The sequence below is a fragment of the Cryptomeria japonica genome, chromosome 11, assembly GCF_030272615.1.
Source record: "Cryptomeria japonica chromosome 11, Sugi_1.0, whole genome shotgun sequence".
In the NCBI taxonomy this organism is placed as follows: domain Eukaryota; kingdom Viridiplantae; phylum Streptophyta; class Pinopsida; order Cupressales; family Cupressaceae; genus Cryptomeria; species Cryptomeria japonica.
This window is the reverse complement of record NC_081415.1, coordinates 336226255-336252333: the sequence shown is the minus strand read 5'-3', so window position 1 is coordinate 336252333 and position 26079 is coordinate 336226255.

Below are 26079 nucleotides of genomic sequence, written 5' to 3'. Positions count from 1 at the left end.
ATTTTTAGATATATTAACAGACAAAAAACAAATTCAAAGGTTTCTTGGGTGTTTGAATTATGTAGCACCATTCTATAAGGAATTAACAAAAGACAGGAAAAAGATTCAAGACCAACTTAAGGAATCCTTTTGGATGGAATCCTCAAACTACAAAAGCAGTTCAACAAATAAAGACCAAATGCCAAAGCCTACCTAGTCTTCATATTCCAGCTCTGGGTAATCCACCGAGTTTATACAACATTGTTTGTTGTGTTGATACATGAATTTATAGATAAAAGGATAGAGATTTGTGGCTACCGATCTGGAACATTTACAGATATAGAATCTTGATATCACATTTGAGAAAAAGAGATTCTTGGTATTAAAAAAAGAATTAAGAAATTCAAAATATTTCTAAAGCTAGAGAATTTTGTGGTAAGGACATATATTCAAGCTATGAGGAGCCTTATGAAGAAGAAACCCAATAAAGACATTGCAAAGGGGAGAATTGCTCGATGGTATTTTGAATTTCTTGGATATGATTTTGATATTGAATGGATAAAAGGGGAAAATAATCCACTTGCAGATTCCTTAACAAGAGAACTAGCATCAACTATTCAAATTCAAGTTGGCAACTCAATACAACAATGGGAATTATCTGATGGTAGTGCTATAGAACTTCCACAAATTTCACTTCAAATTATCACTTCGCTTGTCGAAATATGGATTTTAGTCAAATGGTTGTGAGATCTCAGAAGACTCATTCTAGAATATCATGACCAAAGGATTCAATCTCGAGAAGAAGAAGAAAAGTTCTTAGAAACATTTGGGTTATCATATGCTCCAATTGCTTTCACTTGTAGGACCCATTGTTCTATGGATATACAAATTACAAGGTTTCAATCCTTATGTTGGACCAATCCAACAAAAATGAATTTCCTTAAAGGTTGTAAGTTTGGACTTATTAATAGTATCACTCTCCTGCAAACTGAGTTTGAAGATTATGTAGATATATTTACTCCAGACTTTCCACCTAATATTAGACAATTCTTTAATCTCATACACACAAATTTGTTTTATGCCTTTTTTGAAGGAATGGTTGATTATTTAGTTGAACTAGGAGGATATTGTCTCCCAAGGATTGAATTCTACCCCCTCACATATCCATGGTTTCCAGAAGTAATGATTGAGGATGTAATTCCAAGCTTATTTGCTGCTAAACTAGCTATCCACACAAAATGGGATGTTGTAAGAGGTGAAGAACAAGTCAGAATCATCCTTGCATTCCATAGGAGACCAGAAGATTGAGATGATATTTTTGAACCTCTTTCAGCTAATCTTTTACCACCTAGATCCTATCTCAACTAGCATAAGGGTTTTTTTGTGCCATGAAGTCAACCATGTTAAGATATGATAGCATGATGCAACCCTGCCTAAAAATCCATGATGTCAGCCATGTGATGCCTGAAAACAAGATGCAAAACCTATGTAAAAAGAAAGATCCCTATAACTACTTACGGGTTTTAAGTGGACCATTCTTACTTTTTGGGAATACAAAAAGTGATGGTAAATAAATTAGTATATAGTGGGCCAGTAGAATTTTTTTAGAAATTATTAAATAAATTTTAAAGGGGCCTACATGAGCTTGCAGTACAAGATTCCATTTCCACTACCTTCCAAAAGTTCCCCTTTTTCTACTACCAATATTTCAACACCTACCATCTACTGCCACCTACCTACTACCTTGAGTACCTCCATTTCACCACCTACACCTACTAGTAAGATTCCATCTACCACCTATATGTACCAATAATATTCCATCTACCCTTTGGGCCTCTATCTACTATATATAGAGGTCTTGTGAGTTCATGGAAGGCAACTTGCACCTTGAGTGATAATGTCTAAAGTCTTGTGTTGTGAAGAGTCTCTTAGGAGCAAGTTGGAAGTATCCTCTACCCTTGCGCTTCCATGTGATCTGGGGATTATGAGAAATTGACTTGCATAGGTTATGATATTCACACAAACCAAATCTTGATCGAAATCAACAAAGTTATCTCCTAGGTTATTACCCAATATAACACCAATATGAGTAAAAGAAACCATTTGGTACTAACTCAATAAATCCCATCCTAGAAGAATATCAGTTTTGAAGTCAAACCATAAGGTTGACAACTACTTATATAATTTGCAAGGAGGAATATTAAACCATAAGGTTGACAATGTCAGTCCTTGCTTTTACAATGCATTGTCTAGCATAAGAAAGAAATTGCTAATATTATCCTCTTAATATATATTATTTAGGACACTAATTATGAATAAGAAATTTCATTAAGCTACTGCAATATCATCCTAGATCATGTATCCATTCGTTCCACCATTCTAGAACATGCCAATGCCCAATGTCTGCAATAAGATGAAGTCCTGGTAAATTGAAGAAATTATCAAATTCCATAACATACTTATATTTGTAAGTATGTTTCAATCTTTTTGGTAGAAGTGATCCTATTTTTGGATGATACCAGTCACCTTTGATCCAGGTGTCTTTGTGCTTGTTTATCCATTCCAACTGGCATGCATGGGAATGTATGACAAGATAAATGATATATAAGAGGATTGATTTGGACTTATATGGGGTTAACTAGGATAATAGGATCTTATAGGAGGGACTAAATGCATTAAGCAAATCCTCAACATTAAGATATCCTAAGGGGAAATAGCTTGTAATATTTTTGCATCCACAAATTATATGAGCTTTCTTATACTATCTTGCTATTGCCTTCAGTACAATCAATTCTCCATTAGTGAGATTTAGAGATAAAATATGTATCTCTTTTGCACCTGGAATTGTCTACAAATTCTCCCATCCTTCGATTTTGGATACTGTAATAGGATTGTTGAAAAAATGTCTCTCCAATATCTTCTTTTGACATTCCTCAAGAAGCTCCTTGATCTGTCAAACAACTAGGGATTTTGGAGGTTTTGGAAGAAGATTTCCATGTGCATCAAATTTGCCAAAGATATTCACACAAACTGAATCTTGATCAAAATCAACAATATTAGCTCCCAGGTTATCATCCAATATAACACCAATTTGAGTAAAAGAAACCATTTGAAACTGACTCAGAAAATCCCATCCTAGAAGAATATCAGTTTTGATGTCCTTATATTTCCAAAGGGAACAAGAGTAACTAAGCTCTCCTATATTGACCAGGACACCACATGCTTTTCTTTTTGGCCTTTTCTTGGCTCCTATCCCTTGAATCCATACACTTTGGGATTTCCAACAATGAGATGGTAGAACATATATTCTTTGGCATGACTAATTCTAGATCCTATATATAAAAGAGCAGTAAATTGCTTATTATCTTCTCCTAATGAGACATAGATTATGGGATATCTGAGCTTTGTAAGATTCAATTGATTGGTATCCTAATGTCTTTTTTTCGCATAATGTCTCCTCCTTCCCTGAAAGAATTTCCCAATTATCAACTTGCTTGAAACCTTGTGTAGTACCCCTTTCTCGAACAAACTTTTAGACTCATGTTTGACTTATGTTGACTTTTTCAATGGATACATTATTGTGATATTTTACTTAGACATTATGCGGTATGGTGATATGCTTTAATTTGATTTACAATGTATATTTTTCATGTAGTATTTCCTTATTGATGTTAAATGTGTTTTTTATTGGATTACTGACATGGACTGACACTTTTACTTTATACGTGCAATGCGTTATATACATGTTTCATGTTTGTAAGTGTATGGGGTGCGAGGGGATGATTTTCCTTCACTCACTCCGGTGAGACATGGAATGTCATGATTCTCCTTCATCGGTGTACATGTCGTGTCTTTTATATATGTTTATATGTACATGTGGTTCATTGACGTAGGGCATTGTAGGTACAAGTACCGAGTAGGTACAGGGTATCGATTCCACCTAGTTTCACAGGTCTGAGTGTACCTTATTTGTTTGATGGGAGTGAAGGAGATAGTTGGTAGACCCTAAAATTGACCCGTAGTTACACTCATGTGAGTGTCGTCAGTCGATCGTTGATTCCCATTTGATCGATATGCGAGTCTTGGTTCTTTGATATTTTCATTTTGTGATTCGTCGTGTGGTTATTTCTCATTTTGCGTGCTTCTAGTTAGTTAGAAAAGTTAGTTTGAGTGAATAGTGTTATTTCATGTTGGTGTATTTGAATTAAATTAATATGCCTTTGTGATTATTGATTTAGTTAAATAAATCGAGTTATTGAATTTAAATTGATAAAGTGCATGTTATATTTAAAAAGTAATTGTATTTAATTGAAAAATGGAAACAAAGTTTAAAAAATATGCTATTGGAATTTTTAGAGTATATGTTGAAGTAATTTCAAAATAAGGAAAAGGAAAAGAAAAAGAAAATATCCCCATTGACTTTTAAGAGGAGATTAGATTTTTACATTTTTGGAAAATTGCTATTAGTGGAATGAAAACTTTAACTTAAAAGTTTTTAGGTTAAATTTTTTCATATATTTACCTGAGAGTTTACACAAAGAGGGGAGACGAAATTTTTGGAAGCTAAGTTTGGAAACAAAATAATTGGAGATTGGATTTTGGATTGAAGATTTTGGTGTGCAGGTTGAGGCTCATCCCAAATCTTTCTCCAAGGAGTGCATTTACAGGTTGGATAGTCTTTATCTTTCTTTTTGTTAAATTTTTTTTTAAATGGTTTGAAAACTTCCTGTGTGGGTTTCAAAATCACGAAATTTTTATTGGAAGCTTTAAATTGAATATAAGTTGTGGGAATTGAGTGAATTATATTTGAATTAATCTTTTCCCAAATTAGATTTGCTAATAGTGAAGAAATTGAATTTTAGAACAAAAAAATTAGTTTCTCTGTGTGTGTTTTCAAGTTGAGCAATTTGTTTTAAACCTTTTCATTTCAAGATTGAGAGTAAAATATTTTTTTTCTGTGTGTATGGAGGTTTTTCAGATTATTAAAAATCAAGGGATATGCTGACCAAATTTTTACAATTTGACCTCCCTGTGTGTGTTCATGATATTCCATGTGTGTGGGAGCAATGAAAATTTGAATTTGATCTCCTTTGTTTTGTTTAAATTTTACTTGGTTTTTGCCCAAAATCAATTAATTTGGGTTAGTTATGAGTCTGTTAGTATACATAAATTTTTATCAAGAATTTTTCATTCAATTTTTTTTTTTGTTTATACTTTGTTTTAGTAGAGTTATTTTTTGTGTAGGAATGAAATTTTATAAAATTATTAAAAAAAATAAAAAAAAATAATAATAACCACGTGGCAGGGGACCCACCTCCCCTCACCACGTGGAATGGTAGTTGCTTCTACCACAGGGTAGCAGCGCTACCATATGGTAGTTGCTACTACCATATGGTAGGCGCTCCTACCATATGGTAGTCACTACTACCATATGGTAGTAGTGCTACCAAGGGCAGCATATCGCCAGTCCTTTCTCGACGTGGTTAAAATAAATTTCGCCTATTCTTTTTCCAGCGCTATTAATAATGATTTCGCCAGTAAATTTTGTTATGTAGATTTTATAATATATATATATATATATATATATATATATATATATATATATATATATATATATATATATATATTATTATAAAAGTATTTTTTTTATGGTTGCTGTTGGAAATTTAGATTTGTCTGTAAACTAAGTTAAAATTTAGATGTGGTATATATACATAATGTGATATATGTATAGAAGTATATATTTGACAAATATATAATTATATACATATATTTAATGTGATTTTTATTATTTTATAGAAATTGTTTTATTTGGGATATTAAATAAAATGATGATTATGTGAAATATATATTATTTTAATGTGGAATGATTTATTTCATTAAGTTATTATGATTTTACTTGTTCAAAAAATAAATAAAAGGGGGCAATTGGTTATTTGAGGATAGTTTAAATTCTAGCCTTATTAGACTAATGACGACTTCGAATTTCCTTAAAAAGGGGTGGTTGTGTTTTCTTAAATCTTTAATATTGAATTGCAAGTATGTAATGATTTAATTATTTTCAAAAGATTGTTTGAATTATGATCTTTCGCGAATTTGGTATTTCTTAGTATAGAGATTGATTTCGTTGCAATTCTTGTAAATGTTTAGTTGTCATGTTGTAGTGGTTGTTGTACCCTCTTGAACATGTATTGTCCTTATTATCTTGTTGATGTAAACCATGTTGTGTTATGTTCCAAATGGTTAACAAAGGGTTAGTAAGATTGTGTTTTCGTCACCTATGTTTTGTCATGGTTATATAGCTATTAGTATCACCATAGGGTTCTCGTAGAGAGACCGTGATTGTGTAGTGTCCTATGGGAGAGTGGCTTTCGAGTGGGGGTCACGCCCTAAGTGGATGGATGGATAACCCCTTGAAAGTGAGTTAATAAGTGATAACCTAATAATTGATTAGGGGGTGGGTAGTTCTAACATTAACTAAGATGTTGTACCCCACGCATGGTTGAGTGCTCGTATAGACTCAAGATGCAGTGGGAAGGCCTAGAATGGTAAACCGATCACCTTGTCTTCACAAAGGGTTTGTAGGGTCTGCATGAGTCTTGAATGGATCCGGGGGTTTAGGAAAGGTTACTAGGATAACCCAGGTTGGGGGTCGGGACCTATGGAGGCCTACCTAGGTTAACCATCATAAGCTATGCAATGACACTCTCTCCTTAGGGTCACTAGTGTATTGTGATGTTGAGTTCACCCAGAGTATTGTGGAGTCACAATTGTATTGTCGACCATGTTTTTCTTGTGCTTGCTTGAGGGTCTTTTGCTATCTCCTAGCACGGTGGGATGGTTCCATTTTGGGATCACATGGTCGGGTGGTAGTGCCACTTCCCATCGGATTTTTATGTTCATGCCTTCATGCGAGGATTGGCTTCACAAATTTTTCCGTGGTTCCTGATTTTTGGATCATCTCTTGTTGGAGATTTTGGTACCCTTGAGACCTACGTGGTCATTTGTATTAGTGGATTACGTTACCTTGGCAATTGGTAAAGATGTAATTTCATATGTATTATTGGAAGCCATGTAATAATTGATTAATGTAATCTTAGTATATTTGGATGTTTATTATACCAGTTATCTTTATTGAATGTGCAAATGCTTTCTTGAAAAGAAATATATTGTAATACTTTCAATCTTCCAAATGATGAAATCTGTTGTATGAATATGATTTATTTGTGTTCAATAGGTAATGCTGGCAATTGTATGTATTTGAGTATCCTAGGATGGATAATTGGATTAGCCTTAATAATGAAATTTAACCTTTCGAATAATTATTCATTGGTAACCCTTTAGGAATTCTTTGTGTTAGACTTCCGTTTGTGTAATAAACGTGCAATGTAGTAATTAAAGCACTTCATGTGGTTTAAAATTTTAAAAAATAAAATTATTTCACCCTTGGTTAGTTTGTGTGGTTTTTCCTTTAGGGTTCTTGGCGGGGCATTACAACTTGGTCCATTTTTTTAATAGGATTTATGACTTATCTGTCCTCAAAGGATTCTTCAAGAATATTTTTTGCATAATCAAGGATAGTTTGATCATACTCATCTTCCTTTTCACAATTTTGATCAAACATCCATCCATAGTTATTATGATTCATTTCTTCTATGTATAAATCTTTAGGAAGAATAGATTTATCCACTATGTTTTCTTTTGGATGAACAAATTGATCCACTATATTCATTATGATTTATTTATTTTCAATCAATCCTTCTAGACAATCCCTATTATTCCCTTCTTTTGTTAACAAGTTGTGCTAAGAATCATTGCATACTTCTTCTTCAAAATGATCTAACTCATTATGGTTAGAAGACATAAAGCACATTGATATAGGTTCAAGGCTTCTTTATGCAATTTGTTCTTTAGAAGAAATAGCTAACACTTTTTCTCCCTGATCTATGATATTTTTAGTCTTTTTTGAACTAATCTTTTAACTATCCATGGGTAGAAGACTTTTGCTTGGCATATCTTCTTTCTGGGAAAGATTTTGTTTATCATGATCCTCATCTGAAAACATTTCTTTGTCCAAAATTTCTTCATTTTTAAATTGATCATTAGTTTGTGAAGAACTTGCATCATTGTTCTCAAAGGATATGCTTTGATTGCAAATAGATGCTAGATCAAAATCTCTTTGCTCTACACAACATTTTTCATCAGAAAAACTTCTTATCTTTGAAGAAACAACTAGTGTTTTAGAAATCCAATGTTGAATTTGAATGGATTTTCTCGCCTTATCCATAAACTTATTAGCATTAAATTTTTCTGAATCTCAAAGATTTCATCTTCTTTTTGTAACTTCTTGTGCTACAAAAGATTATCTCTAGAATCCATTATTTTCATTACCCATGTTTCTCTTTCCTTTTCAATTTTATCCTTTTCATTATCGAGCTCTTCTATATTTTTCATATATTTTTCTTTTTGGATTCTTCTAGTCATTGTGTCTACTTCATATCTATAAGATTTTCTATTTATCTCTCTTTCCAATTCCCATTCTACTTCTTTGAGATCTTCTCTTAAAGTTCTTATAGAATCTTCTACACATTTATCATATTTCTCATCCGTAATCTTTCTTTTCTTTTTAGAAAAACTATCTAAGCAATTTTTAGCATCCTACACACAAGACTTGTGTTTCTTTCAATGTTTTTGAACTTGCAAATTTATTACAGTTTGCCTACTATTTTTTCCTACACAAGCTTTCTTTTCATTCCTTAAATATGATAGCTTATTATTTGAGTTTTTAAAGCATCCATTCTCATCAGCAAATAATTCATTATCAACAATGTTATGTCCTGACATGGATCTTGAACTAGAAGCATTCATACCTTTGTATTTTGTCATTCTGAGAAAATATTACTGAGAAAAGATTTAGATCCTACTCCAAATTTCAGTCCTCATTCAATTCTACAGTTTACTGGCTTACGACTACCCTTCACAATGCCTCCCTAGCTTCAAAAGTGGGTCTTACTTTTGTGGGGTCCATAGCTACTTGCAAGAATTACCCTCAATCTTTCAGACTTTATACTTTCTCAACAAGATTGGAATAAAATAACAAACAAAACATAACACAAATACTTCTATCCAAGCATCTCACAAAGAACATAGCATAATAGACTCAAATTTTTATTGATGAGCATGGATTATTACAATAGGCTCTGATACCAATTTAGTACAGAAAGAAAACAACAAGCTAGAGCCAGTATTACATCAAATATTTATTACATAATATAGACATGTGAACCTATGCAAGTCAGTTTCTCATAATCCCTAGATTGCATGGAAGCACAAGAAAGAAGATACTTCCAACTTGCTCCTAAGAGACTCTTCACAACACAAGACTTTAGACACTATCACTCAAGGTGCAATGTGTCTTCCATGAGCTCACAAAACCTCTATATATAGTAGATGGAGGCCAAAGGGTAGATGGAATCTTACCAGTAGGTGTAGGTGATAGATAGTAGGTGTTGAAATGGAGATTATGGTAGGTGGTGATAGATGGTAGGTGTTGAAATAACAAACCGAATCTTGATCGAAATCAACAAAGCTAGCTCCTAGGTTATTACCCAATATAACAACAATCTAAGTAAAAGAAACCATTTGGAAATGAAATATTCTTTTCTTTCTAGCCTTTTGTTTGCTACTTGAAGTCAAAGGCATGGATTTACAACCTGAATCAATTTATACTACTATTGGAGGTAGATGCATATATCATCTATTAAATACTATTTTCCCTCCATCAAATTTCCCATTAGGAGTGTCTTACCCACAAGGGAATAATAAGTTATTAGATAATGGTAGACATATAGATTTTGAAGGTTTTCATGTTGGCTTTCCTATTATTGACAAACTTATTCAAGATAATAAGGAGCCAAGATTTCAAGATTTAGATACACCCCCTCACCACGTGTTGTCCTTAACTCCTAAGGTCCAAAGAAGAGAGCTATTTGTAGTAAACCTTGTTATAGATCTAGTGGTATTTATTCTTGAACAACCTGTAAATGATGATCCCTGTAAGAGTCTTTTTAGAAGAAGTCATTCTAGGGCTCAAAATTTAGGTAATATTACAAGTTTCATTAACAAACCATATATTGATTATAATCCTAAAGAATCCTCTACCTCATGTACATAATATCCCTTGAAAAGACAACTATCTCTCAAAAAATCCTTAAATCCATATCCTTCTAGGTTTTCTATGGCATCACTCTCTGACTTGAGCAGTAATCCTAAGCTCATGGATGCATTAACAAGGCAAGTGAGTCTAAATCTTTCATTGACTCCAAAAGAAAAGGAAGAACTTGAGAAAGAAAGTAAGGGAAAAGAGATTAAGATAAGTAGGATGCCAGAAAAAGTAGCCATGATTAGGGAAACTCTCCCAAGAGCGGAAGAAGAGAAGAGAACAAGATTTCAAATAAATATTAAGGGGAACAAAGAAGAGCTTACTAGCTATGAACCAGGTAGATGACCAAGCCCTGCGTCATTCATGATACTTAATTAGGATTCTGAACTTTGGGGTATATATGAGTCCAGGTTGCACACAAAAATTGGTCAACCATAGTAGAACTCTGAAGCTCAAAGAAATTAGCTTGCTCAATGGAACATATCAGTACAAGAAAATATTGATGACATAGCTCTTGATGTTTCTAGGAATTTAAAAATTTCATAAAGCAACCATGTTCAAATAAGTACCATGTATATAGAGTTTTCTTCAATAACCCATAGCCAACATAGGACTAAACAAGACATAACATAAAATAAAGTATTGGTTGATTTAGTCTCCAGAAATCTAGATAAGATTATAGTTTATATCAAAATGATCAGGGTAACTCAAGCCAAATATGATAATTTTGAAGAAGAAGACACTAAGAAACCTCAAACAAAACCAAGAAAAGTTATCATATAAAGAAGGAAAGGGCTTTTTGATGATGACGAACCTGAAAAGGTTCTTAGATCCCACATGAGAAAGGAACACACCAATGTTGTGGTAGAAATAGATTGGTTATAATTAAATGGGATAACTAACCAAATTAGTGAGCCTATGTATGCTGAGAAAGATTATGATTTTGAAACAGAATCTATTCAAGAAATGTCAGTAGAAATGGACATTATTGATGAAGAGACTTCAGATCTAGCATCAGAAAAAAAAACCAATCATAGAGCTCCCATTAGAAGAAGAAGAATGGGAATAATTTGCCAAAATTGATGATGGTTTTGATGAAAGCATGGGAGAAAATAGTTCACTCAGTCCTCTCACCCATAATACTCATCCCAAGCAATAAGGCCACACTCAACAAATGGGTATATATTTAATATTGATGAATTAATTGATCCCTATGATGCAATCACTGTATGGTGTGATTTCTTAGAAAAATTCTTTGATACTAGAATATCTTTGGCAAAATCACAAAAAGTAGCATAGGCAACCAGACTATTCTCAAGGAAATCAAGAGATTGGTGGGAAGGATTGCCAAATGAAGGCCCTGCAGATGCTATAGGTGATCAAACATAAGATTTTGAGGAAGCATTTGTTAAGGATTTAAATCTTGGAAAACAAGATATAATGACTGTTAGGTTTCCACAATTAAAATTTAAAATGATTGATGAATTATGTATAGCCACCAAAAATAAGTCCAGGCAAGCTACGAGAATCTTATATACTCTGAAATTAAGGAATTTAAGCTTGCTATATAGATATATTTGGTTTTTGAAAAGTATTTGTTTCAAGCTCGTCTACAAAATAATGAATCAACTAAAAGACATTATCTAAACTCTTTGCCTTGTCAATTGGGAAGTTGGGAAGAAGACTATGTGATGAAAAAAAAAGGTTTCCAAGTCCAAAATTGCACATTTGTTGAGCTCAAAATTTTTACTGCAAATAAGCTACAAAAACATTGTCTCTTAAAAGTAATTAGCCAGAATGATTATAAGTTTAATTCTACATGCAATCTTAAGGAATTTTGCAGTAAGCCCACATAAGGATTTCAAAGAGTTTTCTTTTGTCGAAGAATTTAAAAAGAATGTTCCTACAAAAATCCTAAGAGAAAATCTTACTTTTCTCTTGATTCATACTATGCTGGTGAGATGAAATCTTTTCCTCTTCGTTGATGAAAAATTTAGAGTCTCTCTAGCCAAAAGAAATCAATTTAAAAGAAAAGGTTTTAGACCTCCACCATATATGCTTAAAAAGAAAATTGCATGAAAAAAGGATCCAAAACAAGTTAAATGTTTTATTTGTAATGGACCTAATTTTGCAATAGATTGCAAAAGAAAAATGAATGTAGCAGCTAAAGTATATGCAATATTTCAACAACAAAACATAGAGTGGGATGTTATTCTAGGATATCAAAGATTTATTGAGGAAGATGATTAATTTGAACTTCTCCCCACAGGATTAGAAACTTATAATATGGTAAAAGAAAAGGAAAATAAAAGTTGATATATTCCAAATAAATCTCTTTCGATCAAGAAAAATAAGATTATGTAGTCAGCCTTCTAACAAAAAAATTATGTGAAAATAAGAAAAAATATGATACAAAAAAAAGTACAGACCCCTATAGAGAAATTGAATGTAGAGAAGAAAGAAGGTCTACAGGAGGAAGACATTTAAAGAAGTTAAATGATCTCAAAGAAGAAATAGAAGATATAAATGAGGAATTATCAACATATGGGAAGAAAATGGTTGGTTACAAGATCCCACCATGGCAACTAGAACGTAAGACAAAAAATAGTACCAGCAAGTTTGTTGAACATGATAAAGATTCAGAAGAAGAAGAAGAATTTGATTCAAAAAAGAAAATGACATTAAAAATCTAGAATAATGACTTGTTGACAATAAGGTAGATTCAGTCATAATTCTTGAGGACTGACTGAGACACCATAATTGTCTAATTGGCCTTTGGCCTTAGACAATTATGAGTAATAGTTATCAATATCGTTAAACCCCATAAGAAGCAATTTTGAATAAATGCCAATCAATGACAATCAACTTGACTCCATTATCAAGTTAGATTTACATAATCTGTTGTTCGATCATCACATTGGTTAAATCGCTTAAAGCACATCAGTTATAATAAACTGATCTATTAATCTATAATTGTTAGTGTTAATTTAATCAATCAATCATAATGGAATTGATTAATGAAAACCCTTGAGTATCATATATCAAAGATGATACGATCATTGTAGATGGATATATATAAAGGTTATACAATTGCATATCATCGAAGTAAAGTCTGGATACAATAGAATAGTTTGTGACCAATATATATATAAATTATATTCGGTGATATGTATATCCATAGATGGTTAATGATATTAGTCATAGCTTTAGTTAACCCGATCAATGGTCAAACCGAATCATCATCATTAACCTACTTCTATTATCACATTATTCTACAATCTATTAGTTATCGATTCATTTGTTAATCATTGGTTAAAGCATAACTGATTATAATTGAATTAATTAAATTATGAATCGGTTTGGCCTCAAGAATCTTCACGTAGAGTTGGATCTCCTCTATTGTTTTCGGACATCATATATATATTTGATACAATTCGGTTGGAGGTAACACAATGAAGATTACAAGAGTGGGTCATGAGAATCAGTACGTGGATATTAATATCAAAATCAAGATCACTAATATACTCAACAATACGTGAACATTGGTATTGAAACCTAGATCATTTGAGATCATGATTATATCTATATAAACATTAAACATCAAATATAATATTCAGACTCAATTCCTACCTTGTATAAGTCGAATTGAATTCATTCTAAGTTAAAGTAACAATAAGTTTGAAAAATACCAAATTTTTAAATCTGATCCAAACTTAACATGACCAAATTGTTGTCCTCAAGAAACTAGATCTAATAAGGAATTATGTGGAAGAATTAACTAGGATGGTTAAGGAATAGAGAAAACAAATAAGAACACTCAATCAGTTTGTGGGAGAAATCATAGATGTTTTATTCAAGGCTGAAATAAATAAAACCTTCATAAAACCTGAAGAGCAGGAAAAAGAAAAATCTTCTGCTGTTACACTCTTAGCAAATAATATTTTATATATTAGAATTTCTTTATGTTTTGAAGGAGACAAGCCCATTGAGTTTGATACATTCATTGACTCACGATCAATAAGATCTTTTGCCAAAACAAAAGCAATCCCAGAAAATTTTTGGAAGCCAAAACAAGAATTACCAAGAGGACATTTTGTAGTACCCCTGCCCTAATCAATTTCTAATCTCGGTTTGACCTTGGTTAGTTTATCATGTTATAATGTTATAGTCAGCTGTTTTGATTTTCATGCGTACCTGTTAATGGGGTTTTCACACCAATTCGTATGCAAGTTTATTAGTTCTCCTATTTCGTGATTATTAATCTCGGGCTAACACTTTTATTAAATATATATATGTATGCATGTGTGATTCATGGTTGCAGGAGATTGTAGGTACAGTACCACATGGGTGCGAGGTTCGTCTCCACCTGGATTCACAGGTTTGAGTGTACCTCTTTGGTCCTTAGAAGTTGGATTAGGTGGTCGTAAGACCCTCGTTTGACCACAGTTGTACTCAAGTGAGTGTCGTCAGTCATCATCGGTATTCCCTTTGGGTGGGTATGTAGGTCATCTGTTTGCTTGGCGTTCTTGGGTTGCATGTTTTTGTGTGTGCTTAATGAGTAATTAATCCTTAATGTTTAATTTGATTTAATGTGTGTTTATGCATTAGAAATTAAGGGACTAAATTAAATAGGTTCCCTTTATGTGATTAATCGTTAATTAGAATTGCTCAATCCAAATTGGTAGCAAGTTTGATTAAATGGTTAATTTATTTTGTTTATGCTTTTGGAAGGGAAAGATTTAAATTTATTTGAAATAGAATTAATTTAATTCCCTTGGTTTTTTTTTTTTTAAATAGAAAGGTTTATTTCAATTATTTAAGAAAATCAATTTTAATTAGAAAAGCGAGTTTAGTATATTTTGGATATAGTTTTGAAAGAATGAATTTGGGGATTTTATTTCAATTAAAATATTTTACCCTCATTAATATTTTGGAATATAAAGGTTAATTTTGTTAAAATTGAGAAAATTAGAAATTAAATGAGGAAGAGGCATTTTGATTTTTCTAAATTAGAAATAAATTGTGTAAAAGTATTTTTATTTAGAAATGAGATTTTTGGTCAAAAAATTTGCCATTTAACCTAGGGTTGGAAAAATATTTTGGGAGGAATGATTTTTGGAAAAATATGGCCGGGAGACATTTTGGAAGATGTCTCTAAAGAAATTTTGGGGTATTGGGTGGAAGAAGGATTCCGAGCTCGCAGGTTGGGCTCTCCTTAAAATCTCTTCCAAGATTGCATATGGAGGTAGGATTTCTTTTATTTGTCTTCAATGTTGCCAAAGAAATTTACTATTCTGGTTGAAAGAAATGAGTTTGTTGTTGAATAATCTTTCTTATTGATGAATAGAGTAGAATAGCAATGAGATCTTGAATGTATCCCTCCTTGAATTCATTCCTTGTTTTCAAATTCAGTTTCTGATTTGCTCAGATTGATTTTAAAAAAATAAAATAAAATAATAAATAGAACAAATATTGGGGGTTTGGCTGTTCTTGATGAATCTTTGTTTAAACTCCATTGAATGTTTTCTGATTAAGTTTTAAATTGAAAATTAGTCTGGAGTTTGGCAGATTGGTTGAAACATTGTGTGAAAAAGGATTCTCATTTGCCCAAATATGATATTTGGTTGAGAAAAGATTGCCTGTTTTAGTCTGGTTATTCTAAAATTGTTGATATGTGAAAACCAAGAAGTTCTGGAGATTTATTTTTGGCTTTATTTTATTTGGGGGTTTTGTTTGAGATCATAAAAAAAAAAGCAAATATTAGAAAACCCATGGTTTTTTGGAAAATTGTTTTAAGTCTCTGTTGAGATTTTATTTTTTGGACTGTGAGCTTATTATTTTTTTAACAATAAAGAATTAAAAATAATAATAATAATAAAGTAAACCCCCACGTGGCAGGGAAAACTCCCACCATGTGGGGGAGGTAGCAAGCTACCAGAGGTAGTGACTACTACCAGTTGGTAGCAGTGCTACCAATGGTAGCGATTTGCTACCAATTGGTAGCAATGCTATCAAAGGTAGCAGCCTGCTACCATTTTGTAGCAGCGCTACCAATGGTAGCGTGGGATACCAAGGGACCCACGTGGGTACCCCCCCCCTCTCTTTTGGGTTTTGTATTTTTTTTTAATATATATTTTTTATTTATAAAAAAATAAATATAATATTATAATAATAGTTAATTTTAAATAAAGTTTTAATTATGATTAAATTTAGTCATTAATTAATAATTTATGATTAATTTGTTATTAATTAATTATATAATGGTAAATATACATTAATTAATATTCAAATTCTATTTTGTTATTAATGTATATTTTTCTAAATAAATACTTGATTTGTTAATTTTGTTATTAATTATTAATTGTTTATATTTTATTAATCGCGGACTAATAAATATATATTAATTAATATTTAATTTTGGTATTTTTCTATATGTGCGTAAGGAAATAATTTGTTTTTGATTAATGAAAAAGTAGGTTTTGAAGGGGCCTCGAAAAAAACAACAAAGCCACGAGAAATAGAACAAAAGGAAAAAACCAGCGAAAAACTGAGAAGAACCCACTAAAGCCCCTAAAAGCCAGCAGGCCGTCCAGGAATCAGATTTTATCCAGCGCTTTAGCTAGGGTGCTGCTAATTTCTTGCAGCTCTTTGATATTGTCTTTGAGGTTGGGAGGGTCCTTGGCCACAACAGCCACAACTTTCTTGATACTGGCCTTGGTTCTCTTAGCAGTTCCGCTCGCCAGGGTAGCATCACCACCACTTCCAGTTTGGATGGTCTCCTCCTCTAGGTCAAGGTCCACGACTGGTTTAGGAGTATGGTCAAAGACCTTGGCAATGTCTTCCAGGTTTTTGGTGACAACAGAGAGGATACTTGGGATAATTCCCATCAGATTTTTCATCACTTCTTTTCCCTCTTCCAGCGATTTTACCTTATTCTCCATTTCCTGCTTCCAGTTAGTATGCTCTCTGTTTTCATCCTCCCTCTTTTTATCCAAATTTATCCCTTGCTTCTCCAGGTTTTTCAAGGTTTTGTAAGTTCGTCTGTCAAAATTCATTCTGGCCTTTGAGAGATTCTTGAGATTATCCAAGATAAGCCCCTTGCCAACACTATCCTTAGCCTTGCTATCCCCTTCCTTAGCCAGGTTCTTCTCAGAGCATTTGTTTGTTTCCTTCTCAGAATTAACTTTAGTTTCCTCATTATCCTTGGGAGCCATCTCCTCCATCAGATGGCTATTGTCCTTACCAGGGTGATCACTTCGAATAGGGCTATCTTGACCAGGCTCGAAATCTCCACTTTCTTCCTCGTTGCCCAGTTCCTCTTCCTTCCAGCTGTCTTCTCCGTTAGAGTTATATGTCTCCATACCACTGCTTTCCTTGAAAATGTCCTCAATTTCCAACCCGAGGGAGCTTTTCCTTTTCTTGCTGGATGACGCCTTCTCCTTGCTAGTATCTCCCTCTTCCATCCTCCTTTTACCAGGGGAGGCAGAAATCTGCTTATTTTCCTGCAGAGCGAGGGTTTTGCAATGCTCATAGATGAGCAGTAGGAGCCCACAGTGGAGAATCAGGCTAGAAGGGTTCATCATGTGCTTGTTCACGGATCTAGAGAGGGATCGAAAAAGGTAGTAGGGCAAAGACACTTTTTTGTCATGTCTGAAATGGTTCAAGAGAACAAAGTGGTAAGTGTGGGCCTTGGAGAAATGAACTTCAACTGTAATATACTCCATGATTGCATTCAGGACCCAACCCCACAACTTCTTGATGTTTGCAGCATTGTAGTAGCCCTCGGTAGCCTTGCCGATTTTGGCCCGCTGTTTCTCTTTTCGCGGGAACAGGGTATCTGCATTGTTGGAGACCTTGAGGTCTCGAAAGAAGTTGAGCCCGGAGTGGGGCATACCAGTTACAGTAGAAATAAGGAAATAATTTGTTGATTTGGGAAATGTTTGTCTATTTTTGGTTCCTTTAAATGTATATTTCCTTAATTTGAAAAGTGTAACTTGGTTGTGGAAAAGATGAATTTTGGGGAATTGTTTTCAAACTAGTATGAAAATGATGTTTTATTTTGAAGAATGAATATCATATTTTAGTTGATTAATGTTTGTTTAATTATATTCATGTGATTTTGGTTTGAAAACTCATGATAACATATTTATGTTATTTTATGATGCAAAACAAACTTTTGTGAGTTAGTAAACCATGAGGGACATCTACTTAGATAGGGTAGACAAACTACGACCAAGCTTAGATCAATTAGAAAATTGGATCGATTTTAATGTTTAGACAATATGGAAAAAGGTTGTCCTTTTCGGTTTATGCCTATGCATGTTTAAATTCCTGTATTTGCATTGCTTATGAAATGGCTAGTCCTTGATTGTGATTGTTGGTTATTGTCATTTGTTGATTTGGGTACTTGTTTATGTTCTTGATCTCAAGCATTGTCTATTTTCTTGTGATGGTGTTGTATCTGGCCATGTCCTTTATGCGGGTGTTGAATGTTGATTCATGGTTGACCATAGCTGGTCAAGTCTCTAGTTGGAGTACGGTCAGTTAGTGCACCTCATATGAAGTCTTGTTTGACCAAGTGGGTATTCCTATCATTTTGAAACTCTGTATGCTTGACCTTGTGTATTCCTGGGTTTTAGGAGTTGTTGGTTTATGGTCTATGTCAAATGGGAAAGTCACTTTTGATTGGGGGCCGCGCCCAAAGTAGCTGCTGGGTAACCCATCAGAAGTGTGTCTAATAAGTGATAACCTAATAGCATATTAGAGAGTTAGTTAATGAATCATTGAGTAAGTTAATTGTGCCTCACGTATGGGATGAGTGCTAGTACAGACTCAACATGCAGTGAGAAGGCCTGGAATGGCAAACCATCATCCTTGTCTTCATGAAAGGATGTCTGGGTCCACATGAGGCTTGGATGGGCTGGAGGTTCAGAATATGTTGCTAGGGTAACCCAGTGGATGGGGCTAGAGCCTAGGAAGACCTGCCATGGTAACCATACCAGGCTATGTGATGACACTTGTCCCTTATGTTCGCTAGTGTGTTGTTGTGTTGTCTTGATAGGAGAATTGTTGAGGAGTCATCTTGATGTTTATGCCCTCGTGAGAACCTGATATCATGTTAGACCTTGGGTTGCAAAGATTTAGTTTCGCGGATGCTCCAGTTGATCTTTTGTTATTGCTTCTTATTATGTCCAGTTGGATCCTTTCCTATTTAGGGATCATTCATGTATTTATTTGACCGATGTGGTCCTATGTATTATTGGTTATGTTCATCTTGATGGCAGGATTGTAATGATATGAACCTTATGTATTCTTCACTATTATTTAATTATCAAAGGGGTCTTGCAATTGAGGAGACCCGAAGATGTAGCCCACTAGGGGTGAACTCTGATATCATTTTGGTGTTATGTGGTGTTTTACATTCTTATGTTTCTTTTTAATTTAGCATGTATGGATGGAATTATATTCAAATGTATAATGTGGATCAGATAAAGTTAATCGTAAAAGCATGTATGTAGTCATCTTATTAAAATGCAGTAATTTGAATCATGAAAGAATGTAGATTAGAATAATGGAATATATTCAGTTATTGATAATGCAATTAAAGTATGCATGGAAAGTATTTGTTAGTTTATCTTGAAATTAAAGTATGTAATGAAATTAGATGCATGAATTATGTTTTAATATAAGCTTGAGCGCAATGTATGGTTAAATTGTAATGGATGAACTTAATCATGTTATCTATATTTTTAACCTTAATGGAAGAACTCATCATGTTATCTATAATATTAATTTACAGAAAGAAATTATCATTTGTTTAAGTTTAATCATGTCATTAAGTTAATCAACTTAATTGGATTAATTAAGCGTGAGTTGAGTTAAATGTTGAATTAAGTAATCACGTTGGGAAACTCTTTAGGTGTTATTTAGTCTTTCGATGTAGTATCTGAACTTATAATAACTCGTTGTACCATTGTGCTGAGTTTAATTTAAAAAAAATAATTATTTGCACTCTGTTCTTGTGTTTTAGCTTAATCCCTTTGGGGTTTCCTGGTGGGGCATTACACATTCTATCATAGGGGGAAAATTGAAATGGGGTAGGTGATAGTTCTGATACTTAATATAAGTAGAAATCTGATAGCCAACAAGATGAGAGGGGGGGGTGAATCATACAAACTTAATCATTAATGAGAACATCAAATTCAACCTCGGTAACATATATTAGTCATAGAATAAAAACTATCAAACATGCAAACTCAAAAGCATATGAACAATATAAACCTCATAACACCAGATTTAACGTGGAAACCCAAATAGGGAAAAACCACTGTGGGATTTCAAACCCACTAAGAAATATACTCTTCTAGAGTATGCTTGGTTAAAAGCCAATCCTGTTAAAGATTACAAAACACATTGCTAGATGTGACCCGGTTAAGGGATTTCCCTCAGATCTGTCAGGATCTTCACTTTGTTAGAAGTGACCTTGTCAAAGGATTTCAAACACTCATTTAGAATGTCACCTTGTTAGAGGATTTACTTATAAGACTATTAAGTCCACTCCGTTAAGAGATTTCCTATTACTTCCACAAGCTAATAGTAATACAATCTATCTGCAATTTCACATCTAAAATGCTAAAGCAGATTCTTATTTGTTTAACACAATCTAGACATAGAACTATTCTTGTCTATATGCTGGGCATCAATACTCTATTATTCCAACAGGTCTTCAAGCTTCTGTGCTCGGTGATCACTATGTAGCATCCCTGTGCATACACTTGCTCGCATCCACTGTTTATCAACAGTTCCTTATTTATAAACAATCATCTAACCACTTAATCTCCTTGATCACATTTCCCATGATCAATCATAGCCATCAGATCTTCAATCTTGTTTAGGTTCATTGTATCTTATGATCTGAAAAATGTTTTACCCTGCCTTGGAACTTGCACAATCATCTTGGAACTTGTGTTAGGGTAATGCGGTTCAATCTGAGTTGTAGATCTTCTTACCGACTTTCCATTGCCTTAGATTTGTTAACAAACTTCTTCCATGGCTTGCCAATCATTGATCTGCTCCAGCTCATCAGCTTCTTTCATTAAATATCACATGTAAACATTTAATGCATTCTGTTATAGCTCGGTTACAACTCGGTGAATACTAAACTTTACTCGGTAGACATTCTATCTTCATTAACCGACTGCAATAACCTTAGGGTTTACCAACTAGGTTCCTTAGGGTTTACCGACTAGGTTCTTTGCCTGATAACATAGTGTAGTATTAACCTTTACATTTTACAACATATGTATGATGTTAAAACAATCTAAAACATCAAGATCTCATCATTGTCTGACTCGATAGAGTTGCCCATTGAATAACTTATCCCTTTATTCATCATATTCTTTCTTGTGTCTTTATTGACTTCTTTATAATCTCTTAAGATATGGCAACATCACACTGAATTAGAAAATCAATTTCTTGACATCAATGACAAAATAATAATATCAAGACAGTAAAACATCTTTAATCAGTTATGTCCATAATCATCAACAACCTTCTCAATATCCTTGTTATATTGCCAACAATCTCCGCCTTTGGCATTGATGGCAAAACCAATTGACTTGACCATTTAAGAATTCGGATTGTTGTGATTCTGAAATGCTGAAATGCTCTCCCCCATACATCAGACTTCTCTTCTAGTTTTCTCTCAATCTTCTCAGGTCTTCTCCTCCTGGTAGTCTTCTCCTCCTTGGGTAGGTCTTCTCCCCCTTGTAGTCTTCTCCTCCTTGGGTAGGTCTTCTCCCCCTGGTAGTCTTCTCCTCCTTGGGTAGGTCTTCTCCCCCTGGTAGTCTTCTCCCCCTTTGACAACAATACCAAAAAGAAAAGAACTAAAACATAAGTTGTTTCTGTAAGAAGTTATTTCCTGCTGATGTGTATCAACTGAGTCTCGGTCAGAGCATTTGTTTACAATTCCTATTCCCTGTATCATTTTCTGTATTATCCCAATATTGTTCCAGTACACTTTCAGAAAAGCATTCTTAAAGTGTATCACTCTAGCATCAACTCCCTAAAAGATATTCAATAGATTCATCGAAGTGATGCTTTCACTGAACTCAGTGAGTGAGTAAGAGATAGGGGTAGGACCCCTAACTTACTTCTGAGATATTCAAAAGTGTCCTTTGGTAGTGGCTTGGTGAAGATATCAACTATCTGTTCCTTTGTGTTAACATATTCCAACACCACTTTCTTTTCATGAGCTTCTTCTCTAAGATAATGATATTTGATAGATATGTGCTTTGTCTTAGAGTGCATAATAGGGTTCTTTGAAATATTAATGACACTAGTATTGTCACAAAATATAGTTACTAGGTCAGTAACGTTCTCATTTATACCTTCCAACAATTGTTTGATCCATGCAATGTTGGTACAATTCAATGCTGCAGCAACATATTCAACTTCAGCTATTGACTGAGAAACACATCCTTGTTTCTTGCTAAGCCAACTCACTAGTCTTTCTCCTAAGAAGAAAGCTCCTCCATTTGTACTTTTCCTATCATCAATGTTGCCTACCCAATCAGCATCAATATAGAATTTCAAATCAAAATCATTTCCTTTCTGATATGCTAAGCCATAATCTTTAGTGCCTTTCAAGTATCTGAAAATTCTTTTGATTGCTGTCATGTGTATTTCCTTAGGATCTGTAGAGAATCTTGCAACAATACCTACTGCATGTGCTATATCAGGCCTATTGTGAACAACATATTGTAGTTTTCCAATCATGGATCGGTAGAGTGTCTCATCAACAGATGCAGATTCATCATTCTTTGATAGTTTGCAGTTTGTAGTCATAGGAGTACTTACTGGCTTTGAATCCTCCATTCCAAATTTCTTCAAGATTTCCTTTATGTATTTGGATTGAGTAATGAAAATTTCATTTTTCATTTGCAGTATCTGTAAGCCTATAAAATACTTTATCTCACCGATTAATGACATCTCAAATTCTTTGCTCATTTCATTACCAAAGTGCTTGCATAAAGAGTCATTTCCACAAAATATTAAATCATCAACAAATATGGCTGAGATTAGTATTCCATTTTCATCATTCTTCATGTACATGTTGCTGTTCTCACTTGTCCTTATAAAACCAATCTTCATCAAATAAGAGTGTAGTCTTTCATACCATGCTCTAGGTGCTTGTTTCAGACCATATAAAGCTTTGTTCAATTTACATACCTGATCTTTATTATTGTCTTCAACAAATCCTTTAGGTTGTTCAATGAAAACTTCTTCTTCTAATATTCCATTCAGAAATGTAGATTTGACATCCATTTGATATACCTTGAAGTTTTTGAAAGCAGAATATGCCAGCAATGTTCTAACTCCTTCAAGTCTGGCAACAGGTGAAAAAGTCTCACCATAATCAATTCCTTCTTCTTGGGCATAACCTTTTCAAACCAATCTTGCTTTGTTTTGAATGACCTCTCCTTTCTCATTTAGCTTGTTTCTGAAGATCCACTTTGTACCGATTACATTTTTGTCCTTAGGTCTTGGGACTAGTGTCCATGTGTCATTCTTCTTGATTTGATCAATCTCTTCAGTCATAGCATTTATCCAATCTTCATTATTGAATGCCTCTTTTACTATTCTTGGTTCAAATTCAGATATCAAACATGTGTTCTGTCTCAGTTTGTTCCTTGTCATCACTGGATCATCCTTATCTCCTATAATCTGACTTGGTGCATGATGTCTTCTGACATATTTGGCTAATACAAGCTCGGTAGGCTCTGTATGATCTTCTTCATCACTCGGTAACTGGATATTTTCCTCATTTCCTTCAACAGTTATCTCGGTAGGAATTTTTGGTTGCACATAGACAAATTCATCATAGTCTTCTAGTTCTTTGGAATTCTTGTCATCAGTTCTTTCTACAAATTCATCAATATTTATATTTGCACTTTCTACTATTTTGTTAGATGATTTGATCAGACATTTAAATGCTTTACTTCTAGAAGAATATCCTAGAAATGTTCCTTCTTCACTTTTCTGATCAAACTTGCCATTTCTATCATCTTTATGAACATAGCATTTGCTTCCAAAGATCTTAAAATAACTTACGTTAGGTTTCTTGCCATACCAAATTTCATAAGGTGTCTTCAAAGTACCTTTCTTTGATTGAACTTGGTTCAAGGTGTAAACAGCTGTGCTTATTGCTTCTCTCCAAAATTTTTGTGGAACCTTCTTCTCAATCACCAGTGTTCTAGCACAATCCACAATAGATCTGTTTCTTCTTTCAGCTATTCCATTTTGCTATGGAGTCCTCGGTGCAAAGACTTGTCTTTTAATACCATGATCATTGCAAAATAGGTTGAACTCATCAGATGTGAACTCTCCTCCTCTATCTGATCTAAGACATTTCAGTTGTCTTCCTGTTTCATTTTCAACTCTAGCCTTGTACCACTTAAACATTTGAAAAGCTTCTGATTTTTCTTTTCAAAACATTACTGACATCATCCTTGAATAATCATCCACAAATAATATGAAATACTTATCACCATAATAACTTTGAACTTTCATAGGACCACAAAGATTAGTGTGTACAAGATCTAAAATTCCCTTAGAGGTGTAGGACTTAGTTGTAAAGCTGGATCTTGTCATCTTGCCCATTTGGCATCCTCGACACATAGCATTCTCAAGTTTTTCAAGACTCGGTAGACCTCTTACTCTGTTCTTCTTACTTATCTTGATTGGATTATCAAAATTAACATGACAAAACCTTTTATGCCATAACCAGGTGTTATCAATCTTTGCATGCAAGCACTTGTTGTGAGTAGAGTCAAGGTGAAATGTATTACCTTTTGTTTATGTCCTGGTAGCAGCTAACTTTCCATTTTTGTCATGAACTTTGACAATTCCTTTCTAAAATTCTATTCGGTAACCTGTGTTGTTTAGCTGTGCTACACTCAACAAATTATATTTCAAACCTTCAACCCAATAAACATCATTGCATCTTGCTTTATCAAGAAGTGTTATGGATCCTTTACCTCTTACCGGACATGGTGCATCATTACCAAATCTAACATAGCCTCCATCATAATCTTCTAACATAACAAACTTGTGTTTATCTCCTGTCATATGATGTGAGCATCCACTATCTATAATCCAAGAATCATTAGTGTTTATGTGAGATATTAGGGCTTTTTCTTCATACCTTTCTTCATCTGATCCATCCTTGATAGCCACATAAACAACTTCCTCTGTATCAGTCTCATCTGATTTATCATCTTCAGATTCCTTGTCAACAATTAAGCAGGTCTTTCTATCTCTTCTTCTGAAGTCTCGGTGACCTCTGTAATGATTATCTTTTTGTCCGTCATCTCAGTAATCTCTCTTTTCAGTGAAATCTTTGTCAGGACAGTTAGAAGCCATATGTCCAATCTTATCACAATTGAAACATTTCAAGGGTAGTTTTCCCTTATACTTACCTTTGCCTCTTGGTAACCTTTTGGCCAATAGTGCTTCAAACTCTTCTTGCTTTCTAATTTCTTCATACAGTTTGTGTACCTCCTCCATGTTCTTCCGAAATCTTTCACTTGCTCCACTATGATCTCCTCTAGAGTACTTATACTTTCTTTCATTGTAATCATTTGATTCATTTAGATGAAAAGAACTAAATGCAGATTCAACTTTATTTACCGATGACCCACTGTTATCAAAATTACTTAACTCAAATGCATGTAGCTTACCAATAGTAGCATCCAAGGAAACTGGCATATTAGGTATAGACCTTAATTCATTGATTGTAGAGACTTGGATTGCATAGGTAGGTAGAAGGGTTCTTAACAACTTACTTGTCACATCCTTTTCTTCAATAGTTCCTCCTGCTCCCTTGATTTGATTTACAATCTCCTTTAGTCTTGTACTGTACTGGGTTATGTTCTCAC